Source organism: Rhinoderma darwinii, unplaced genomic scaffold (assembly GCF_050947455.1).
Source record: "Rhinoderma darwinii isolate aRhiDar2 unplaced genomic scaffold, aRhiDar2.hap1 Scaffold_643, whole genome shotgun sequence".
Lineage (NCBI taxonomy): Eukaryota > Metazoa > Chordata > Amphibia > Anura > Rhinodermatidae > Rhinoderma > Rhinoderma darwinii.
The window spans coordinates 132991-154607 of NW_027464199.1; the positions used below are offsets into that span (position 1 = coordinate 132991).

At 49.2% G+C, this 21617-nt stretch overlaps 11 non-coding genes and 3 pseudogenes across 11 annotated transcripts; all 14 read right to left on the bottom strand.

Moving 5' to 3' along the window:
* Positions 1–2820: 2820 nt before the first annotated feature.
* On the bottom strand, positions 2821–2922 carry LOC142726912 (U2 spliceosomal RNA; annotated as a pseudogene).
* A 1274-nt stretch (positions 2923–4196) lies between these two features.
* On the bottom strand, positions 4197–4387 carry LOC142726952 (U2 spliceosomal RNA). Its single transcript, XR_012877159.1, has one exon. It is a non-coding gene; the product is annotated as a U2 spliceosomal RNA (small nuclear RNA).
* Positions 4388–5661: 1274 nt separating this feature from the next.
* LOC142726953 (U2 spliceosomal RNA) lies at positions 5662–5852 on the bottom strand. The gene has a single exon (XR_012877160.1). It is a non-coding gene; the product is annotated as a U2 spliceosomal RNA (small nuclear RNA).
* Positions 5853–7126: 1274 nt separating this feature from the next.
* On the bottom strand, positions 7127–7317 carry LOC142726955 (U2 spliceosomal RNA). Its single transcript, XR_012877161.1, has one exon. It is a non-coding gene; the product is annotated as a U2 spliceosomal RNA (small nuclear RNA).
* Positions 7318–8591: 1274 nt separating this feature from the next.
* LOC142726956 (U2 spliceosomal RNA) lies at positions 8592–8782 on the bottom strand. Its single transcript, XR_012877162.1, has one exon. It is a non-coding gene; the product is annotated as a U2 spliceosomal RNA (small nuclear RNA).
* A 1274-nt stretch (positions 8783–10056) lies between these two features.
* On the bottom strand, positions 10057–10247 carry LOC142726957 (U2 spliceosomal RNA). The gene has a single exon (XR_012877163.1). It is a non-coding gene; the product is annotated as a U2 spliceosomal RNA (small nuclear RNA).
* Positions 10248–11521: 1274 nt separating this feature from the next.
* On the bottom strand, positions 11522–11712 carry LOC142726958 (U2 spliceosomal RNA). The gene has a single exon (XR_012877164.1). It is a non-coding gene; the product is annotated as a U2 spliceosomal RNA (small nuclear RNA).
* Positions 11713–12986: 1274 nt separating this feature from the next.
* LOC142726959 (U2 spliceosomal RNA) lies at positions 12987–13177 on the bottom strand. The gene has a single exon (XR_012877165.1). It is a non-coding gene; the product is annotated as a U2 spliceosomal RNA (small nuclear RNA).
* A 1274-nt stretch (positions 13178–14451) lies between these two features.
* On the bottom strand, positions 14452–14631 carry LOC142726901 (U2 spliceosomal RNA; annotated as a pseudogene).
* A 787-nt stretch (positions 14632–15418) lies between these two features.
* LOC142726915 (U2 spliceosomal RNA) lies at positions 15419–15488 on the bottom strand (annotated as a pseudogene).
* A 1274-nt stretch (positions 15489–16762) lies between these two features.
* Positions 16763–16953, bottom strand: LOC142726960 (U2 spliceosomal RNA). Its single transcript, XR_012877166.1, has one exon. It is a non-coding gene; the product is annotated as a U2 spliceosomal RNA (small nuclear RNA).
* Positions 16954–18227: 1274 nt separating this feature from the next.
* Positions 18228–18418, bottom strand: LOC142726961 (U2 spliceosomal RNA). The gene has a single exon (XR_012877167.1). It is a non-coding gene; the product is annotated as a U2 spliceosomal RNA (small nuclear RNA).
* Positions 18419–19692: 1274 nt separating this feature from the next.
* Positions 19693–19883, bottom strand: LOC142726963 (U2 spliceosomal RNA). Its single transcript, XR_012877169.1, has one exon. It is a non-coding gene; the product is annotated as a U2 spliceosomal RNA (small nuclear RNA).
* A 1274-nt stretch (positions 19884–21157) lies between these two features.
* Positions 21158–21348, bottom strand: LOC142726964 (U2 spliceosomal RNA). Its single transcript, XR_012877170.1, has one exon. It is a non-coding gene; the product is annotated as a U2 spliceosomal RNA (small nuclear RNA).
* Positions 21349–21617: the final 269 nt, after the last annotated feature.

Consider the following 21617-nt stretch of genomic DNA (forward strand, 5'->3'; position numbering starts at 1 on the left):
TCGCAGCTGACGCTGCATCTCTCTGAAGTCTCTCTTCCTCTCACACGCCTGTTGACGACTTTTTGCCTGAAAGAAACAACGAAATTCAACTTTAACATATTCCCACCAGTCACAGGTTTTGTCAAAGAAAACTTTATCATTCCTCCAAACAATATAGGCGTCTCTAAGTTCCGCCAGTACCTCCTCTCTTTCCAGCAGGGCACAATTCAGCTTCCAGGAGCCAGGGCCGGGAGGAAAACCGTGGCCGATGGCACCCTGGAAGAGAATGGCCCTGTGGTCAGAGAAGAAGCAGGGGACCATGGAGTGCCCATGCTGCTTGACTGCCCGGGAGGTGAACACAAAGTCAATCCGAGAACGAAGTGAGCCATCGGGTCGGCTCCATGAATAGTTCACAGAGCCAATCCCCATGGAGCCCACAACGTCCTGCAAGGATGCTTCGGTTACCATCTCGATAAGCAGTTTGGAACTGACATCCAGTTTGATTGAAGTGCCGGAACTTCGTCCATCCTCTTCGATGGGGCAGTTGAAGTCCCCGGCCATCACCACTGCCCTAGTGGTGGCGAGCTGGGTCCGCAGGGTCTGGAATAGTTCCAGGCGCTCAGCCTTCATAGGGGGAGCGTACACGTTGATGAGCCTAATCGGCTCTCCTGCCCAGGAACCGTCTACGACCAACAAGCGGCCGCAGGCGAGCTCCTGGACAGAGTCAACAGTAAATACGCTTCCCCTAATCAGGATGGCAACCCCTGCAGACTTACAGTCGCCCCCACCAGACCAGTAGGACGGGCCATGGGTCCACTGCCTGGCCAGATGATGGTATGACCTGGAAGAGGGGAGAGTACATTCCTGCAGCATAAATACATCACTCGACTGCTTGGAAAGAAAAGTTAGCACCATCTGACATCTAGTCCTATCTCTAACACTCCTCACATTGAGGCTAAAGATGTTAAGTTTAGCAGCCATGGGGGAGAATAAAGAAGGTTAGTGCAAACGATACACCTTAGTTACCAGTCCGGTCGGGCGGATCCTCCTCTCCTGGCGGGTCCGAAAGATCCAGCAGGCCCTCTGACAAAAATTGTTCCAGGATTGTAGCCACCTGGATGTCTGTTGTGAAGTCGATGACCTCAGGTTCAGACACGAGTTCCTCCACCATCTGCTCCATTTCCTCCTGCTGCGCAAGGGAATCTTCGCAGATTTCCACGACTTGTCGCTTTGAGGACTCAGCAGCTGGGCTGTCCCTCACCTTTCTCTTCCTCTGGATGGCACCTGAGGAGACAAGAGGGGGAAAATCCTCCAGGGAGAGGACTCCAGCAGCTGGAGGGGAAGATGTTAGTGCTGCTGGAGCTGGGGAGAAGGGAGGCTGGGTTGGGAGAGGTGCAGGTGACAGGACCACTGAGATGGGTGGGTAGGAGAAGGTGAGAGCCTCAGTGGGGGTGACAGGGGTTGGGGACGGGGGGGTGGGGAGGGCCGGGCGAGGGAGGGTGGGAAGGGTAGGGCGAGGGAGGGCCGGGAGACGGGGGGGAGGGACTGTCGTCTTCTTACCATCCTTCTTATTCCCGGTCTTCTGCGCCGCTGGAGCTCTGGCTGGGGCGGGGTTCCCTCTGGCCGGAGCTTTCGCCGCTACAGTTGCCCAGGATCGATCCCTCTTCGGGCAGTCCTTGTAGGAGTGGGCTGCTTGTCCGCAGAGGTTGCACATTGTCCGTTTCGGGCAGTCTTTGGTCTCGTGTCCTGTTACCCGGCAGTTCTTGCAGGCGTCCTCCTTGCAGTCCTTCACCGAATGACCCTTCTTGCTGCATCTCCTGCAGATCTGCGGCATGTCCGGGTAGTAGATGAGGCCGTAGGAGTTGCCCAGCGAGAATGACTGGGGCAGGTGTTGGAGGCCGTCTTCCGCGCTGGAATCCTTGTTCAGTCGGACGATTACCGACCACTTGCCAGTCCAGAAGCCGAGTCCGTTCAGGATGTGGGTGGGTTCCCTCACCACTGTGCAGAACCGCTTCAGGAGCGTGGTGATGTCTTTGCCGGGGGTGTGTGGGTTCCGCATTGAGACCGTCACCCGCCTTTCCTCTCTTTGGACAGGGCAGTTGCCCACAAAGCGAGAGAAAGGGGATTCAGGCCTCGCCGCTTTCACCATCTCCCAGTACCTTCTGCAGATGTTGATCGAAGCGAAGGTCACGAAGAACATCCCGGTCATGAAGGCCTGGATGCTGATGGTCTCCGGCTTAGCGAAGCCCTGGTCCAGGAGCATCTTCTGGCAGAACACTTCTTCCGTCATGTCCGGCACTCTCCCGTCCACCTCCTTCAGCTTCAGGGCCACCGTCTGCTTCATCCAGGGCTCCAGGGTTGGAGCAGCCTGGTTCGGCTTCCTGGTGGCCTGTTGGCTTGAGGAGGCTTCAGGAGGAGATGTCCTGGCCTGGGCCGGCTCACCTGGTCCATCAGCCTTCTTCTTCTGGGTGGCAGGGTTGCTGGTTGAGGCCATGGCTTCTTCCAGCTGTTCCTGTCGCTTGGGGAGGATCTTCGATAGCTCTTTCCCGAAGGGGGCGGAGCTATGCAAATCTTCTCCTTGCTGGCCGAGGTTCTTCCACGAAATTTCTTCCGCAGCGGTTCCTCGTCGAGCTTCTTCTGCGGCCGAGCTTCTTCAAAGATCCCCTTCAGCAGCGGCTCTTCTCCGAAGGTCTCTGTCGCAGTTCTCCTTCTTCTTCCCGGCAGCGATCTCCCGGAGCTTCTTCCCCGATGGCGGCTTCTCCCTTCTGGATCGTCGTCTTCGCTGGTTCTTCTCCGCAGTTCGTCGCCGGCTTCGTCTGGAACGCTCTTGGATCGCTAAGCTAGTGTTTATAGCCCCCAGTGGTTCTCCGAGCTATCTATCCTTACAAGGACTGATAAGAACAGATACTACACTTGATCTTAGCCAAAAGGCCGAGAAGCGATAACCCGAATGGGCCGGCCGTTGACCGAGCCTGCCTAATACTGCTGTTCACCCCTTGCAGCGATTGATTCAGCCTACTCCTAGGCAATTCCATGGGGCCCTGCAGGCTCACACACATTTACAGCTACTAAGCGGGAGGGAGGTGAATAAAGGCCGGAGAGGAAGCTACACAGGATTTGCTTCTTTTGCTTGCACCACAATGCAGTGCTGAAAGAGGAGGAATCTACATAAAAACGCCTTCTTGGCAACGCCCAAATGCCCTCCTGCCGTGCAAATACTGGCGGCGGCAGCAGTAGCAGTAAGTGCATGCCCACTGCCACCCCTTCTCCTTTCACACCTTGTATCAGCTTTAATCCAGTCAGGTGCTGCCTGCTGAGCAGCACTGACCAACACTGCCTGGGCCCAGGCTTTTATCTCTGAGGCCCCATTATGATGTCAGAAAGCTGGCTCTGGAATCCTGAGGGCTCCACTATGACACGTGCAAAGTTCCGTCTGAACTTTATATAAGACGGTGAGGCTCAGTCAGTCACTCAGTGTTGCCTGAGAGGGCAACACTGCAACAGCCGGCCGCCAGGCTGTCTTTTTTTTGCACAGCTAGTTGCCTCCAGGAGGCCACAAGAGGGAGACAAGGGACTGCAAAATGGAAAATAGGCATCCACCAACTTTACAGACAACTTGTTCTCCTTGCTCCTACAACCTCCATCCTTGCACAGTTTGTTATTCTTCCAGGTAACAAAGTAACAAATCCAAATTGCTGCTCTCTTTGTAGGCAAGCAAGGCTTTGTTGCAACTGCAATTCTTACTTCTTCTTGAAATGTAGGGACGACAGTACATTCCATCACATCCATCTAGTGTACACAGGTAGGTCCATTGTGGCGGGTAGGCGGCTGGCTGCTTTAATGGCTGTTTGCTGTTCCCCTACTCCACTATTTGACTGTGGTGCTGCATCAATCAGTGGCTGGCTCAGGTGCAGCTCTTTAACTTACCTAGGAGGGAGGGCGGAGAGAAGACAAGGAAGGTGAATGAGCTGTTCCAATGTGAAATGCCGGAAACACAGAAACACAGAAGACACACACACACACACACAACAAGAGGTGGCAATGTATTAATTAATTGCATTTAATAAATGAGCTCATTATCACACATGACTGTACAAATGCATTGTCCAACAGGTGTTGAAATAATGGGATTAAAAGGGGAGATCCCTTCAGAAAGACAGAAACAATGGCAAAGAGAAAAAACACTTTTGGAATCTGCTTTTAGTCAACACATAAGGAAAGGGTGCACCGGTCCTGGAAATACTGCAATACCAGGTCAATGCGTGGAGTGGACAGAGCAAGCTCTATTTCCATCTCCCTGTTCTAAAAATCCATTTAATATATGGTCCCCAGATAGGGGACGTATCAGATATTAAACTGATAAGAACAGATACTACACTTGATCTTAGCCAAAAGGCCGAGAAGCGATAACCCGAATGGGCCGGCCGTTGACCGAGCCTGCCTAATACTGCTGTTCACCCCTTGCAGCGATTGATTCAGCCTACTCCTAGGCAATTCCATGGGGCCCTGCAGGCTCACACACATTTACAGCTACTAAGCGGGAGGGAGGTGAATAAAGGCCGGAGAGGAAGCTACACAGGATTTGCTTCTTTTGCTTGCACCACAATGCAGTGCTGAAAGAGGAGGAATCTACATAAAAACGCCTTCTTGGCAACGCCCAAATGCCCTCCTGCCGTGCAAATACTGGCGGCGGCAGCAGTAGCAGTAAGTGCATGCCCACTGCCACCCCTTCTCCTTTCACACCTTGTATCAGCTTTAATCCAGTCAGGTGCTGCCTGCTGAGCAGCACTGACCAACACTGCCTGGGCCCAGGCTTTTATCTCTGAGGCCCCATTATGATGTCAGAAAGCTGGCTCTGGAATCCTGAGGGCTCCACTATGACACGTGCAAAGTTCCGTCTGAACTTTATATAAGACGGTGAGGCTCAGTCAGTCACTCAGTGTTGCCTGAGAGGGCAACACTGCAACAGCCGGCCGCCAGGCTGTCTTTTTTTTGCACAGCTAGTTGCCTCCAGGAGGCCACAAGAGGGAGACAAGGGACTGCAAAATGGAAAATAGGCATCCACCAACTTTACAGACAACTTGTTCTCCTTGCTCCTACAACCTCCATCCTTGCACAGTTTGTTATTCTTCCAGGTAACAAAGTAACAAATCCAAATTGCTGCTCTCTTTGTAGGCAAGCAAGGCTTTGTTGCAACTGCAATTCTTACTTCTTCTTGAAATGTAGGGACGACAGTACATTCCATCACATCCATCTAGTGTACACAGGTAGGTCCATTGTGGCGGGTAGGCGGCTGGCTGCTTTAATGGCTGTTTGCTGTTCCCCTACTCCACTATTTGACTGTGGTGCTGCATCAATCAGTGGCTGGCTCAGGTGCAGCTCTTTAACTTACCTAGGAGGGAGGGCGGAGAGAAGACAAGGAAGGTGAATGAGCTGTTCCAATGTGAAATGCCGGAAACACAGAAACACAGAAGACACACACACACACACACAACAAGAGGTGGCAATGTATTAATTAATTGCATTTAATAAATGAGCTCATTATCACACATGACTGTACAAATGCATTGTCCAACAGGTGTTGAAATAATGGGATTAAAAGGGGAGATCCCTTCAGAAAGACAGAAACAATGGCAAAGAGAAAAAACACTTTTGGAATCTGCTTTTAGTCAACACATAAGGAAAGGGTGCACCGGTCCTGGAAATACTGCAATACCAGGTCAATGCGTGGAGTGGACAGAGCAAGCTCTATTTCCATCTCCCTGTTCTAAAAATCCATTTAATATATGGTCCCCAGATAGGGGACGTATCAGATATTAAACTGATAAGAACAGATACTACACTTGATCTTAGCCAAAAGGCCGAGAAGCGATAACCCGAATGGGCCGGCCGTTGACCGAGCCTGCCTAATACTGCTGTTCACCCCTTGCAGCGATTGATTCAGCCTACTCCTAGGCAATTCCATGGGGCCCTGCAGGCTCACACACATTTACAGCTACTAAGCGGGAGGGAGGTGAATAAAGGCCGGAGAGGAAGCTACACAGGATTTGCTTCTTTTGCTTGCACCACAATGCAGTGCTGAAAGAGGAGGAATCTACATAAAAACGCCTTCTTGGCAACGCCCAAATGCCCTCCTGCCGTGCAAATACTGGCGGCGGCAGCAGTAGCAGTAAGTGCATGCCCACTGCCACCCCTTCTCCTTTCACACCTTGTATCAGCTTTAATCCAGTCAGGTGCTGCCTGCTGAGCAGCACTGACCAACACTGCCTGGGCCCAGGCTTTTATCTCTGAGGCCCCATTATGATGTCAGAAAGCTGGCTCTGGAATCCTGAGGGCTCCACTATGACACGTGCAAAGTTCCGTCTGAACTTTATATAAGACGGTGAGGCTCAGTCAGTCACTCAGTGTTGCCTGAGAGGGCAACACTGCAACAGCCGGCCGCCAGGCTGTCTTTTTTTTGCACAGCTAGTTGCCTCCAGGAGGCCACAAGAGGGAGACAAGGGACTGCAAAATGGAAAATAGGCATCCACCAACTTTACAGACAACTTGTTCTCCTTGCTCCTACAACCTCCATCCTTGCACAGTTTGTTATTCTTCCAGGTAACAAAGTAACAAATCCAAATTGCTGCTCTCTTTGTAGGCAAGCAAGGCTTTGTTGCAACTGCAATTCTTACTTCTTCTTGAAATGTAGGGACGACAGTACATTCCATCACATCCATCTAGTGTACACAGGTAGGTCCATTGTGGCGGGTAGGCGGCTGGCTGCTTTAATGGCTGTTTGCTGTTCCCCTACTCCACTATTTGACTGTGGTGCTGCATCAATCAGTGGCTGGCTCAGGTGCAGCTCTTTAACTTACCTAGGAGGGAGGGCGGAGAGAAGACAAGGAAGGTGAATGAGCTGTTCCAATGTGAAATGCCGGAAACACAGAAACACAGAAGACACACACACACACACACAACAAGAGGTGGCAATGTATTAATTAATTGCATTTAATAAATGAGCTCATTATCACACATGACTGTACAAATGCATTGTCCAACAGGTGTTGAAATAATGGGATTAAAAGGGGAGATCCCTTCAGAAAGACAGAAACAATGGCAAAGAGAAAAAACACTTTTGGAATCTGCTTTTAGTCAACACATAAGGAAAGGGTGCACCGGTCCTGGAAATACTGCAATACCAGGTCAATGCGTGGAGTGGACAGAGCAAGCTCTATTTCCATCTCCCTGTTCTAAAAATCCATTTAATATATGGTCCCCAGATAGGGGACGTATCAGATATTAAACTGATAAGAACAGATACTACACTTGATCTTAGCCAAAAGGCCGAGAAGCGATAACCCGAATGGGCCGGCCGTTGACCGAGCCTGCCTAATACTGCTGTTCACCCCTTGCAGCGATTGATTCAGCCTACTCCTAGGCAATTCCATGGGGCCCTGCAGGCTCACACACATTTACAGCTACTAAGCGGGAGGGAGGTGAATAAAGGCCGGAGAGGAAGCTACACAGGATTTGCTTCTTTTGCTTGCACCACAATGCAGTGCTGAAAGAGGAGGAATCTACATAAAAACGCCTTCTTGGCAACGCCCAAATGCCCTCCTGCCGTGCAAATACTGGCGGCGGCAGCAGTAGCAGTAAGTGCATGCCCACTGCCACCCCTTCTCCTTTCACACCTTGTATCAGCTTTAATCCAGTCAGGTGCTGCCTGCTGAGCAGCACTGACCAACACTGCCTGGGCCCAGGCTTTTATCTCTGAGGCCCCATTATGATGTCAGAAAGCTGGCTCTGGAATCCTGAGGGCTCCACTATGACACGTGCAAAGTTCCGTCTGAACTTTATATAAGACGGTGAGGCTCAGTCAGTCACTCAGTGTTGCCTGAGAGGGCAACACTGCAACAGCCGGCCGCCAGGCTGTCTTTTTTTTGCACAGCTAGTTGCCTCCAGGAGGCCACAAGAGGGAGACAAGGGACTGCAAAATGGAAAATAGGCATCCACCAACTTTACAGACAACTTGTTCTCCTTGCTCCTACAACCTCCATCCTTGCACAGTTTGTTATTCTTCCAGGTAACAAAGTAACAAATCCAAATTGCTGCTCTCTTTGTAGGCAAGCAAGGCTTTGTTGCAACTGCAATTCTTACTTCTTCTTGAAATGTAGGGACGACAGTACATTCCATCACATCCATCTAGTGTACACAGGTAGGTCCATTGTGGCGGGTAGGCGGCTGGCTGCTTTAATGGCTGTTTGCTGTTCCCCTACTCCACTATTTGACTGTGGTGCTGCATCAATCAGTGGCTGGCTCAGGTGCAGCTCTTTAACTTACCTAGGAGGGAGGGCGGAGAGAAGACAAGGAAGGTGAATGAGCTGTTCCAATGTGAAATGCCGGAAACACAGAAACACAGAAGACACACACACACACACACAACAAGAGGTGGCAATGTATTAATTAATTGCATTTAATAAATGAGCTCATTATCACACATGACTGTACAAATGCATTGTCCAACAGGTGTTGAAATAATGGGATTAAAAGGGGAGATCCCTTCAGAAAGACAGAAACAATGGCAAAGAGAAAAAACACTTTTGGAATCTGCTTTTAGTCAACACATAAGGAAAGGGTGCACCGGTCCTGGAAATACTGCAATACCAGGTCAATGCGTGGAGTGGACAGAGCAAGCTCTATTTCCATCTCCCTGTTCTAAAAATCCATTTAATATATGGTCCCCAGATAGGGGACGTATCAGATATTAAACTGATAAGAACAGATACTACACTTGATCTTAGCCAAAAGGCCGAGAAGCGATAACCCGAATGGGCCGGCCGTTGACCGAGCCTGCCTAATACTGCTGTTCACCCCTTGCAGCGATTGATTCAGCCTACTCCTAGGCAATTCCATGGGGCCCTGCAGGCTCACACACATTTACAGCTACTAAGCGGGAGGGAGGTGAATAAAGGCCGGAGAGGAAGCTACACAGGATTTGCTTCTTTTGCTTGCACCACAATGCAGTGCTGAAAGAGGAGGAATCTACATAAAAACGCCTTCTTGGCAACGCCCAAATGCCCTCCTGCCGTGCAAATACTGGCGGCGGCAGCAGTAGCAGTAAGTGCATGCCCACTGCCACCCCTTCTCCTTTCACACCTTGTATCAGCTTTAATCCAGTCAGGTGCTGCCTGCTGAGCAGCACTGACCAACACTGCCTGGGCCCAGGCTTTTATCTCTGAGGCCCCATTATGATGTCAGAAAGCTGGCTCTGGAATCCTGAGGGCTCCACTATGACACGTGCAAAGTTCCGTCTGAACTTTATATAAGACGGTGAGGCTCAGTCAGTCACTCAGTGTTGCCTGAGAGGGCAACACTGCAACAGCCGGCCGCCAGGCTGTCTTTTTTTTGCACAGCTAGTTGCCTCCAGGAGGCCACAAGAGGGAGACAAGGGACTGCAAAATGGAAAATAGGCATCCACCAACTTTACAGACAACTTGTTCTCCTTGCTCCTACAACCTCCATCCTTGCACAGTTTGTTATTCTTCCAGGTAACAAAGTAACAAATCCAAATTGCTGCTCTCTTTGTAGGCAAGCAAGGCTTTGTTGCAACTGCAATTCTTACTTCTTCTTGAAATGTAGGGACGACAGTACATTCCATCACATCCATCTAGTGTACACAGGTAGGTCCATTGTGGCGGGTAGGCGGCTGGCTGCTTTAATGGCTGTTTGCTGTTCCCCTACTCCACTATTTGACTGTGGTGCTGCATCAATCAGTGGCTGGCTCAGGTGCAGCTCTTTAACTTACCTAGGAGGGAGGGCGGAGAGAAGACAAGGAAGGTGAATGAGCTGTTCCAATGTGAAATGCCGGAAACACAGAAACACAGAAGACACACACACACACACACAACAAGAGGTGGCAATGTATTAATTAATTGCATTTAATAAATGAGCTCATTATCACACATGACTGTACAAATGCATTGTCCAACAGGTGTTGAAATAATGGGATTAAAAGGGGAGATCCCTTCAGAAAGACAGAAACAATGGCAAAGAGAAAAAACACTTTTGGAATCTGCTTTTAGTCAACACATAAGGAAAGGGTGCACCGGTCCTGGAAATACTGCAATACCAGGTCAATGCGTGGAGTGGACAGAGCAAGCTCTATTTCCATCTCCCTGTTCTAAAAATCCATTTAATATATGGTCCCCAGATAGGGGACGTATCAGATATTAAACTGATAAGAACAGATACTACACTTGATCTTAGCCAAAAGGCCGAGAAGCGATAACCCGAATGGGCCGGCCGTTGACCGAGCCTGCCTAATACTGCTGTTCACCCCTTGCAGCGATTGATTCAGCCTACTCCTAGGCAATTCCATGGGGCCCTGCAGGCTCACACACATTTACAGCTACTAAGCGGGAGGGAGGTGAATAAAGGCCGGAGAGGAAGCTACACAGGATTTGCTTCTTTTGCTTGCACCACAATGCAGTGCTGAAAGAGGAGGAATCTACATAAAAACGCCTTCTTGGCAACGCCCAAATGCCCTCCTGCCGTGCAAATACTGGCGGCGGCAGCAGTAGCAGTAAGTGCATGCCCACTGCCACCCCTTCTCCTTTCACACCTTGTATCAGCTTTAATCCAGTCAGGTGCTGCCTGCTGAGCAGCACTGACCAACACTGCCTGGGCCCAGGCTTTTATCTCTGAGGCCCCATTATGATGTCAGAAAGCTGGCTCTGGAATCCTGAGGGCTCCACTATGACACGTGCAAAGTTCCGTCTGAACTTTATATAAGACGGTGAGGCTCAGTCAGTCACTCAGTGTTGCCTGAGAGGGCAACACTGCAACAGCCGGCCGCCAGGCTGTCTTTTTTTTGCACAGCTAGTTGCCTCCAGGAGGCCACAAGAGGGAGACAAGGGACTGCAAAATGGAAAATAGGCATCCACCAACTTTACAGACAACTTGTTCTCCTTGCTCCTACAACCTCCATCCTTGCACAGTTTGTTATTCTTCCAGGTAACAAAGTAACAAATCCAAATTGCTGCTCTCTTTGTAGGCAAGCAAGGCTTTGTTGCAACTGCAATTCTTACTTCTTCTTGAAATGTAGGGACGACAGTACATTCCATCACATCCATCTAGTGTACACAGGTAGGTCCATTGTGGCGGGTAGGCGGCTGGCTGCTTTAATGGCTGTTTGCTGTTCCCCTACTCCACTATTTGACTGTGGTGCTGCATCAATCAGTGGCTGGCTCAGGTGCAGCTCTTTAACTTACCTAGGAGGGAGGGCGGAGAGAAGACAAGGAAGGTGAATGAGCTGTTCCAATGTGAAATGCCGGAAACACAGAAACACAGAAGACACACACACACACACACAACAAGAGGTGGCAATGTATTAATTAATTGCATTTAATAAATGAGCTCATTATCACACATGACTGTACAAATGCATTGTCCAACAGGTGTTGAAATAATGGGATTAAAAGGGGAGATCCCTTCAGAAAGACAGAAACAATGGCAAAGAGAAAAAACACTTTTGGAATCTGCTTTTAGTCAACACATAAGGAAAGGGTGCACCGGTCCTGGAAATACTGCAATACCAGGTCAATGCGTGGAGTGGACAGAGCAAGCTCTATTTCCATCTCCCTGTTCTAAAAATCCATTTAATATATGGTCCCCAGATAGGGGACGTATCAGATATTAAACTGATAAGAACAGATACTACACTTGATCTTAGCCAAAAGGCCGAGAAGCGATAACCCGAATGGGCCGGCCGTTGACCGAGCCTGCCTAATACTGCTGTTCACCCCTTGCAGCGATTGATTCAGCCTACTCCTAGGCAATTCCATGGGGCCCTGCAGGCTCACACACATTTACAGCTACTAAGCGGGAGGGAGGTGAATAAAGGCCGGAGAGGAAGCTACACAGGATTTGCTTCTTTTGCTTGCACCACAATGCAGTGCTGAAAGAGGAGGAATCTACATAAAAACGCCTTCTTGGCAACGCCCAAATGCCCTCCTGCCGTGCAAATACTGGCGGCGGCAGCAGTAGCAGTAAGTGCATGCCCACTGCCACCCCTTCTCCTTTCACACCTTGTATCAGCTTTAATCCAGTCAGGTGCTGCCTGCTGAGCAGCACTGACCAACACTGCCTGGGCCCAGGCTTTTATCTCTGAGGCCCCATTATGATGTCAGAAAGCTGGCTCTGGAATCCTGAGGGCTCCACTATGACACGTGCAAAGTTCCGTCTGAACTTTATATAAGACGGTGAGGCTCAGTCAGTCACTCAGTGTTGCCTGAGAGGGCAACACTGCAACAGCCGGCCGCCAGGCTGTCTTTTTTTTGCACAGCTAGTTGCCTCCAGGAGGCCACAAGAGGGAGACAAGGGACTGCAAAATGGAAAATAGGCATCCACCAACTTTACAGACAACTTGTTCTCCTTGCTCCTACAACCTCCATCCTTGCACAGTTTGTTATTCTTCCAGGTAACAAAGTAACAAATCCAAATTGCTGCTCTCTTTGTAGGCAAGCAAGGCTTTGTTGCAACTGCAATTCTTACTTCTTCTTGAAATGTAGGGACGACAGTACATTCCATCACATCCATCTAGTGTACACAGGTAGGTCCATTGTGGCGGGTAGGCGGCTGGCTGCTTTAATGGCTGTTTGCTGTTCCCCTACTCCACTATTTGACTGTGGTGCTGCATCAATCAGTGGCTGGCTCAGGTGCAGCTCTTTAACTTACCTAGGAGGGAGGGCGGAGAGAAGACAAGGAAGGTGAATGAGCTGTTCCAATGTGAAATGCCGGAAACACAGAAACACAGAAGACACACACACACACACACAACAAGAGGTGGCAATGTATTAATTAATTGCATTTAATAAATGAGCTCATTATCACACATGACTGTACAAATGCATTGTCCAACAGGTGTTGAAATAATGGGATTAAAAGGGGAGATCCCTTCAGAAAGACAGAAACAATGGCAAAGAGAAAAAACACTTTTGGAATCTGCTTTTAGTCAACACATAAGGAAAGGGTGCACCGGTCCTGGAAATACTGCAATACCAGGTCAATGCGTGGAGTGGACAGAGCAAGCTCTATTTCCATCTCCCTGTTCTAAAAATCCATTTAATATATGGTCCCCAGATAGGGGACGTATCAGATATTAAACTGATAAGAACAGATACTACACTTGATCTTAGCCAAAAGGCCGAGAAGCGATAACCCGAATGGGCCGGCCGTTGACCGAGCCTGCCTAATACTGCTGTTCACCCCTTGCAGCGATTGATTCAGCCTACTCCTAGGCAATTCCATGGGGCCCTGCAGGCTCACACACATTTACAGCTACTAAGCGGGAGGGAGGTGAATAAAGGCCGGAGAGGAAGCTACACAGGATTTGCTTCTTTTGCTTGCACCACAATGCAGTGCTGAAAGAGGAGGAATCTACATAAAAACGCCTTCTTGGCAACGCCCAAATGCCCTCCTGCCGTGCAAATACTGGCGGCGGCAGCAGTAGCAGTAAGTGCATGCCCACTGCCACCCCTTCTCCTTTCACACCTTGTATCAGCTTTAATCCAGTCAGGTGCTGCCTGCTGAGCAGCACTGACCAACACTGCCTGGGCCCAGGCTTTTATCTCTGAGGCCCCATTATGATGTCAGAAAGCTGGCTCTGGAATCCTGAGGGCTCCACTATGACACGTGCAAAGTTCCGTCTGAACTTTATATAAGACGGTGAGGCTCAGTCAGTCACTCAGTGTTGCCTGAGAGGGCAACACTGCAACAGCCGGCCGCCAGGCTGTCTTTTTTTTGCACAGCTAGTTGCCTCCAGGAGGCCACAAGAGGGAGACAAGGGACTGCAAAATGGAAAATAGGCATCCACCAACTTTACAGACAACTTGTTCTCCTTGCTCCTACAACCTCCATCCTTGCACAGTTTGTTATTCTTCCAGGTAACAAAGTAACAAATCCAAATTGCTGCTCTCTTTGTAGGCAAGCAAGGCTTTGTTGCAACTGCAATTCTTACTTCTTCTTGAAATGTAGGGACGACAGTACATTCCATCACATCCATCTAGTGTACACAGGTAGGTCCATTGTGGCGGGTAGGCGGCTGGCTGCTTTAATGGCTGTTTGCTGTTCCCCTACTCCACTATTTGACTGTGGTGCTGCATCAATCAGTGGCTGGCTCAGGTGCAGCTCTTTAACTTACCTAGGAGGGAGGGCGGAGAGAAGACAAGGAAGGTGAATGAGCTGTTCCAATGTGAAATGCCGGAAACACAGAAACACAGAAGACACACACACACACACACAACAAGAGGTGGCAATGTATTAATTAATTGCATTTAATAAATGAGCTCATTATCACACATGACTGTACAAATGCATTGTCCAACAGGTGTTGAAATAATGGGATTAAAAGGGGAGATCCCTTCAGAAAGACAGAAACAATGGCAAAGAGAAAAAACACTTTTGGAATCTGCTTTTAGTCAACACATAAGGAAAGGGTGCACCGGTCCTGGAAATACTGCAATACCAGGTCAATGCGTGGAGTGGACAGAGCAAGCTCTATTTCCATCTCCCTGTTCTAAAAATCCATTTAATATATGGTCCCCAGATAGGGGACGTATCAGATATTAAACTGATAAGAACAGATTTTTTTTTTTTTTTTGAAAGCCCGAGTCGTGCTTTCTATCACCCAAGTGCATAAAAAGTGCAGAGGTGCCACACAAAAAGTGCACAAGGATGCGGTCTATCGCAGCCCTTCTCTTAAAAGAGAGAGGCCCCGCATAACCATTCCCTGACCCTCCAAACCATAGGCCTAGAGGATCAAGGATCGATGGTCCCCCCTCGCCGAAGCTTAGGGAGACCCAAACACACTCCTAGGCTTCTACCTGGGCTGCCACCCCAGTGTCCACCTAGGAGCCTGCATCCTAGTTGCACCTCCCCTCCGAAGAAGGGAGGCCGGGTTGCAGGGGAAAAAGGAACCAGAAGGCCACACATTTTCCCCCTAGACCTCAGGAGGGTCCCAAAAGGGCACCGCATCCCAAAATCCTTGTGACAAACGTGACAAACACACAGTGAAAAACAAAATTAAATAAGTGGATGTGCGCTGTGATACAGCCTGGACATCCGCCAGGTATAAAAAATTCCTCATCTCCCAGCCAGAAGGCCGGGAGAATAAAGGTGTGTGCTCATATAGCGTGAAAGAGAGTGCGTGCAAGTGTGCCTTCACTCAGTGGGATCCCACCCCCAGTGAGTTAGGGCACCCCAGGGTCACCAGCCCTGGGGCACATAGCAACTCGGGCTTCCAAACTACCCGGCCTAATGACCTCGATCCGGCGGTCGCCTGGTCACCTACAAATGGTACCTTTAAACCAAATGCGTACACCAGAGCGATGACCGTTGTGGTTCCCTGCCCTCACCTCGGCGTTCTGTCATCCCCCTACGATGGCCCACGTACCACCGGCAGGGATGATTACTAACCTCAGCTTGAGCAGGTACTACACTTGATCTTAGCCAAAAGGCCGAGAAGCGATAACCCGAATGGGCCGGCCGTTGACCGAGCCTGCCTAATACTGCTGTTCACCCCTTGCAGCGATTGATTCAGCCTACTCCTAGGCAATTCCATGGGGCCCTGCAGGCTCACACACATTTACAGCTACTAAGCGGGAGGGAGGTGAATAAAGGCCGGAGAGGAAGCTACACAGGATTTGCTTCTTTTGCTTGCACCACAATGCAGTGCTGAAAGAGGAGGAATCTACATAAAAACGCCTTCTTGGCAACGCCCAAATGCCCTCCTGCCGTGCAAATACTGGCGGCGGCAGCAGTAGCAGTAAGTGCATGCCCACTGCCACCCCTTCTCCTTTCACACCTTGTATCAGCTTTAATCCAGTCAGGTGCTGCCTGCTGAGCAGCACTGACCAACACTGCCTGGGCCCAGGCTTTTATCTCTGAGGCCCCATTATGATGTCAGAAAGCTGGCTCTGGAATCCTGAGGGCTCCACTATGACACGTGCAAAGTTCCGTCTGAACTTTATATAAGACGGTGAGGCTCAGTCAGTCACTCAGTGTTGCCTGAGAGGGCAACACTGCAACAGCCGGCCGCCAGGCTGTCTTTTTTTTGCACAGCTAGTTGCCTCCAGGAGGCCACAAGAGGGAGACAAGGGACTGCAAAATGGAAAATAGGCATCCACCAACTTTACAGACAACTTGTTCTCCTTGCTCCTACAACCTCCATCCTTGCACAGTTTGTTATTCTTCCAGGTAACAAAGTAACAAATCCAAATTGCTGCTCTCTTTGTAGGCAAGCAAGGCTTTGTTGCAACTGCAATTCTTACTTCTTCTTGAAATGTAGGGACGACAGTACATTCCATCACATCCATCTAGTGTACACAGGTAGGTCCATTGTGGCGGGTAGGCGGCTGGCTGCTTTAATGGCTGTTTGCTGTTCCCCTACTCCACTATTTGACTGTGGTGCTGCATCAATCAGTGGCTGGCTCAGGTGCAGCTCTTTAACTTACCTAGGAGGGAGGGCGGAGAGAAGACAAGGAAGGTGAATGAGCTGTTCCAATGTGAAATGCCGGAAACACAGAAACACAGAAGACACACACACACACACACAACAAGAGGTGGCAATGTATTAATTAATTGCATTTAATAAATGAGCTCATTATCACACATGACTGTACAAATGCATTGTCCAACAGGTGTTGAAATAATGGGATTAAAAGGGGAGATCCCTTCAGAAAGACAGAAACAATGGCAAAGAGAAAAAACACTTTTGGAATCTGCTTTTAGTCAACACATAAGGAAAGGGTGCACCGGTCCTGGAAATACTGCAATACCAGGTCAATGCGTGGAGTGGACAGAGCAAGCTCTATTTCCATCTCCCTGTTCTAAAAATCCATTTAATATATGGTCCCCAGATAGGGGACGTATCAGATATTAAACTGATAAGAACAGATACTACACTTGATCTTAGCCAAAAGGCCGAGAAGCGATAACCCGAATGGGCCGGCCGTTGACCGAGCCTGCCTAATACTGCTGTTCACCCCTTGCAGCGATTGATTCAGCCTACTCCTAGGCAATTCCATGGGGCCCTGCAGGCTCACACACATTTACAGCTACTAAGCGGGAGGGAGGTGAATAAAGGCCGGAGAGGAAGCTACACAGGATTTGCTTCTTTTGCTTGCACCACAATGCAGTGCTGAAAGAGGAGGAATCTACATAAAAACGCCTTCTTGGCAACGCCCAAATGCCCTCCTGCCGTGCAAATACTGGCGGCGGCAGCAGTAGCAGTAAGTGCATGCCCACTGCCACCCCTTCTCCTTTCACACCTTGTATCAGCTTTAATCCAGTCAGGTGCTGCCTGCTGAGCAGCACTGACCAACACTGCCTGGGCCCAGGCTTTTATCTCTGAGGCCCCATTATGATGTCAGAAAGCTGGCTCTGGAATCCTGAGGGCTCCACTATGACACGTGCAAAGTTCCGTCTGAACTTTATATAAGACGGTGAGGCTCAGTCAGTCACTCAGTGTTGCCTGAGAGGGCAACACTGCAACAGCCGGCCGCCAGGCTGTCTTTTTTTTGCACAGCTAGTTGCCTCCAGGAGGCCACAAGAGGGAGACAAGGGACTGCAAAATGGAAAATAGGCATCCACCAACTTTACAGACAACTTGTTCTCCTTGCTCCTACAACCTCCATCCTTGCACAGTTTGTTATTCTTCCAGGTAACAAAGTAACAAATCCAAATTGCTGCTCTCTTTGTAGGCAAGCAAGGCTTTGTTGCAACTGCAATTCTTACTTCTTCTTGAAATGTAGGGACGACAGTACATTCCATCACATCCATCTAGTGTACACAGGTAGGTCCATTGTGGCGGGTAGGCGGCTGGCTGCTTTAATGGCTGTTTGCTGTTCCCCTACTCCACTATTTGACTGTGGTGCTGCATCAATCAGTGGCTGGCTCAGGTGCAGCTCTTTAACTTACCTAGGAGGGAGGGCGGAGAGAAGACAAGGAAGGTGAATGAGCTGTTCCAATGTGAAATGCCGGAAACACAGAAACACAGAAGACACACACACACACACACAACAAGAGGTGGCAATGTATTAATTAATTGCATTTAATAAATGAGCTCATTATCACACATGACTGTACAAATGCATTGTCCAACAGGTGTTGAAATAATGGGATTAAAAGGGGAGATCCCTTCAGAAAGACAGAAACAATGGCAAAGAGAAAAAACACTTTTGGAATCTGCTTTTAGTCAACACATAAGGAAAGGGTGCACCGGTCCTGGAAATACTGCAATACCAGGTCAATGCGTGGAGTGGACAGAGCAAGCTCTATTTCCATCTCCCTGTTCTAAAAATCCATTTAATATATGGTCCCCAGATAGGGGACGTATCAGATATTAAACTGATAAGAACAGATACTACACTTGATCTTAGCCAAAAGGCCGAGAAGCGATAACCCGAATGGGCCGGCCGTTGACCGAGCCTGCCTAATACTGCTGTTCACCCCTTGCAGCGATTGATTCAGCCTACTCCTAGGCAATTCCATGGGGCCCTGCAGGCTCACACACATTTACAGCTACTAAGCGGGAGGGAGGTGAATAAAGGCCGGAGAGGAAGCTACACAGGATTTGCTTCTTTTGCTTGCACCACAATGCAGTGCTGAAAGAGGAGGAATCTACATAAAAACGCCTTCTTGGCAACGCCCAAATGCCCTCCTGCCGTGCAAATACTGGCGGCGGCAGCAGTAGCAGTAAGTGCATGCCCACTGCCACCCCTTCTCCTTTCACACCTTGTATCAGCTTTAATCCAGTCAGGTGCTGCCTGCTGAGCAGCACTGACCAACACTGCCTGGGCCCAGGCTTTTATCTCTGAGGCCCCATTATGATGTCAGAAAGCTGGCTCTGGAATCCTGAGGGCTCCACTATGACACGTGCAAAGTTCCGTCTGAACTTTATATAAGACGGTGAGGCTCAGTCAGTCACTCAGTGTTGCCTGAGAGGGCAACACTGCAACAGCCGGCCGCCAGGCTGTCTTTTTTTTGCACAGCTAGTTGCCTCCAGGAGGCCACAAGAGGGAGACAAGGGACTGCAAAATGGAAAATAGGCATCCACCAACTTTACAGACAACTTGTTCTCCTTGCTCCTACAACCTCCATCCTTGCACAGTTTGTTATTCTTCCAGGTAACAAAGTAACAAATCCAAATTGCTGCTCTCTTTGTAGGCAAGCAAGGCTTTGTTGCAACTGCAATTCTTACTTCTTCTTGAAATGTAGGGACGACAGTACATTCCATCACATCCATCTAGTGTACACAGGTAGGTCCATTGTGGCGGGTAGGCGGCTGGCTGCTTTAATGGCTGTTTGCTGTTCCCCTACTCCACTATTTGACTGTGGTGCTGCATCAATCAGTGGCTGGCTCAGGTGCAGCTCTTTAACTTACCTAGGAGGGAGGGCGGAGAGAAGACAAGGAAGGTGAATGAGCTGTTCCAATGTGAAATGCCGGAAACACAGAAACACAGAAGACACACACACACACACACAACAAGAGGTGGCAATGTATTAATTAATTGCATTTAATAAATGAGCTCATTATCACACATGACTGTACAAATGCATTGTCCAACAGGTGTTGAAATAATGGGATTAAAAGGGGAGATCCCTTCAGAAAGACAGAAACAATGGCAAAGAGAAAAAACACTTTTGGAATCTGCTTTTAGTCAACACATAAGGAAAGGGTGCACCGGTCCTGGAAATACTGCAATACCAGGTCAATGCGTGGAGTGGACAGAGCAAGCTCTATTTCCATCTCCCTGTTCTAAAAATCCATTTAATATATGGTCCCCAGATAGGGGACGTATCAGATATTAAACTGATAAGAACAGATACTACACTTGATCTTAGCCAAAAGGCCGAGAAGCGATAACCCGAATGGGCCGGCCGTTGACCGAGCCTGCCTAATACTGCTGTTCACCCCTTGCAGCGATTGATTCAGCCTACTCCTAGGCAATTCCATGGGGCCCTGCAGGCTCACACACATTTACAGCTACTAAGCGGGAGGGAGGTGAATAAAGGCCGGAGAGGAAGCTACACAGGATTTGCTTCTTTTGCTTGCACCACAATGCAGTGCTGAAAGAGGAGGAATCTACATAAAAACGCCTTCTTGGCAACGCCCAAATGCCCTCCTGCCGTGCAAATACTGGCGGCGGCAGCAGTAGCAGTAAGTGCATGCCCACTGCCACCCCTTCTCCTTTCACACCTTGTATCAGCTTTAATCCAGTCAGGTGCTGCCTGCTGAGCAGCACTGACCAACACTGCCTGGGCCCAGGCTTTTATCTCTGAGGCCCCATTATGATGTCAGAAAGCTGGCTCTGGAATCCTGAGGGCTCCACTATGACACGTGCAAAGTTCCGTCTGAACTTTATATAAGACGGTGAGGCTCAGTCAGTCACTCAGTGTTGCCTGAGAGGGCAACACTGCAACAGCCGGCCGCCAGGCTGTCTTTTTTTTGCACAGCTAGTTGCCTCCAGGAGGCCACAAGAGGGAGACAAGGGACTGCAAAATGGAAAATAGGCATCCACCAACTTTACAGACAACTTGTTCTCCTTGCTCCTACAACCTCCATCCTTGCACAGTTTGTTATTCTTCCAGGTAACAAAGTAACAAATCCAAATTGCTGCTCTCTTTGTAGGCAAGCAAGGCTTTGTTGCAACTGCAATTCTTACTTCTTCTTGAAATGTAGGGACGACAGTACATTCCATCACATCCATCTAGTGTACACAGGTAGGTCCATTGTGGCGGGTAGGCGGCTGGCTGCTTTAATGGCTGTTTGCTGTTCCCCTACTCCACTATTTGACTGTGGTGCTGCATCAATCAGTGGCTGGCTCAGGTGCAGCTCTTTAACTTACCTAGGAGGGAGGGCGGAGAGAAGACAAGGAAGGTGAATGAGCTGTTCCAATGTGAAATGCCGGAAACACAGAAACACAGAAGACACACACACACACACACAACAAGAGGTGGCAATGTATTAATTAATTGCATTTAATAAATGAGCTCATTATCACACATGACTGTACAAATGCATTGTCCAACAGGTGTTGAAATAATGGGATTAAAAGGGGAGATCCCTTCAGAAAGACAGAAACAATGGCAAAGAGAAAAAACACTTTTGGAATCTGCTTTTAGTCAACACATAAGGAAAGGGTGCACCGGTCCTGGAAATACTGCAATACCAGGTCAATGCGTGGAGTGGACAGAGCAAGCTCTATTTCCATCTCCCTGTTCTAAAAATCCATTTAATATATGGTCCCCAGATAGGGGACGTATCAGATATTAAACTGATAAGAACAGATACTACACTTGATCTTAGCCAAAAGGCCGAGAAGCGATAACCCGAATGGGCCGGCCGTTGACCGAGCCTGCCTAATACTGCTGTTCACCCCTTGCAGCGATTGATTCAGCCTACTCCTAGGCAATTCCATGGGGCCCTGCAGGCTCACACACATTTACAGCTACTAAGCGGGAGGGAGGTGAATAAAGGCCGGAGAGGAAGCTACACAGGATTTGCTTCTTTTGCTTGCACCACAATGCAGTGCTGAAAGAGGAGGAATCTACATAAAAACGCCTTCTTGGCAACGCCCAAATGCCCTCCTGCCGTG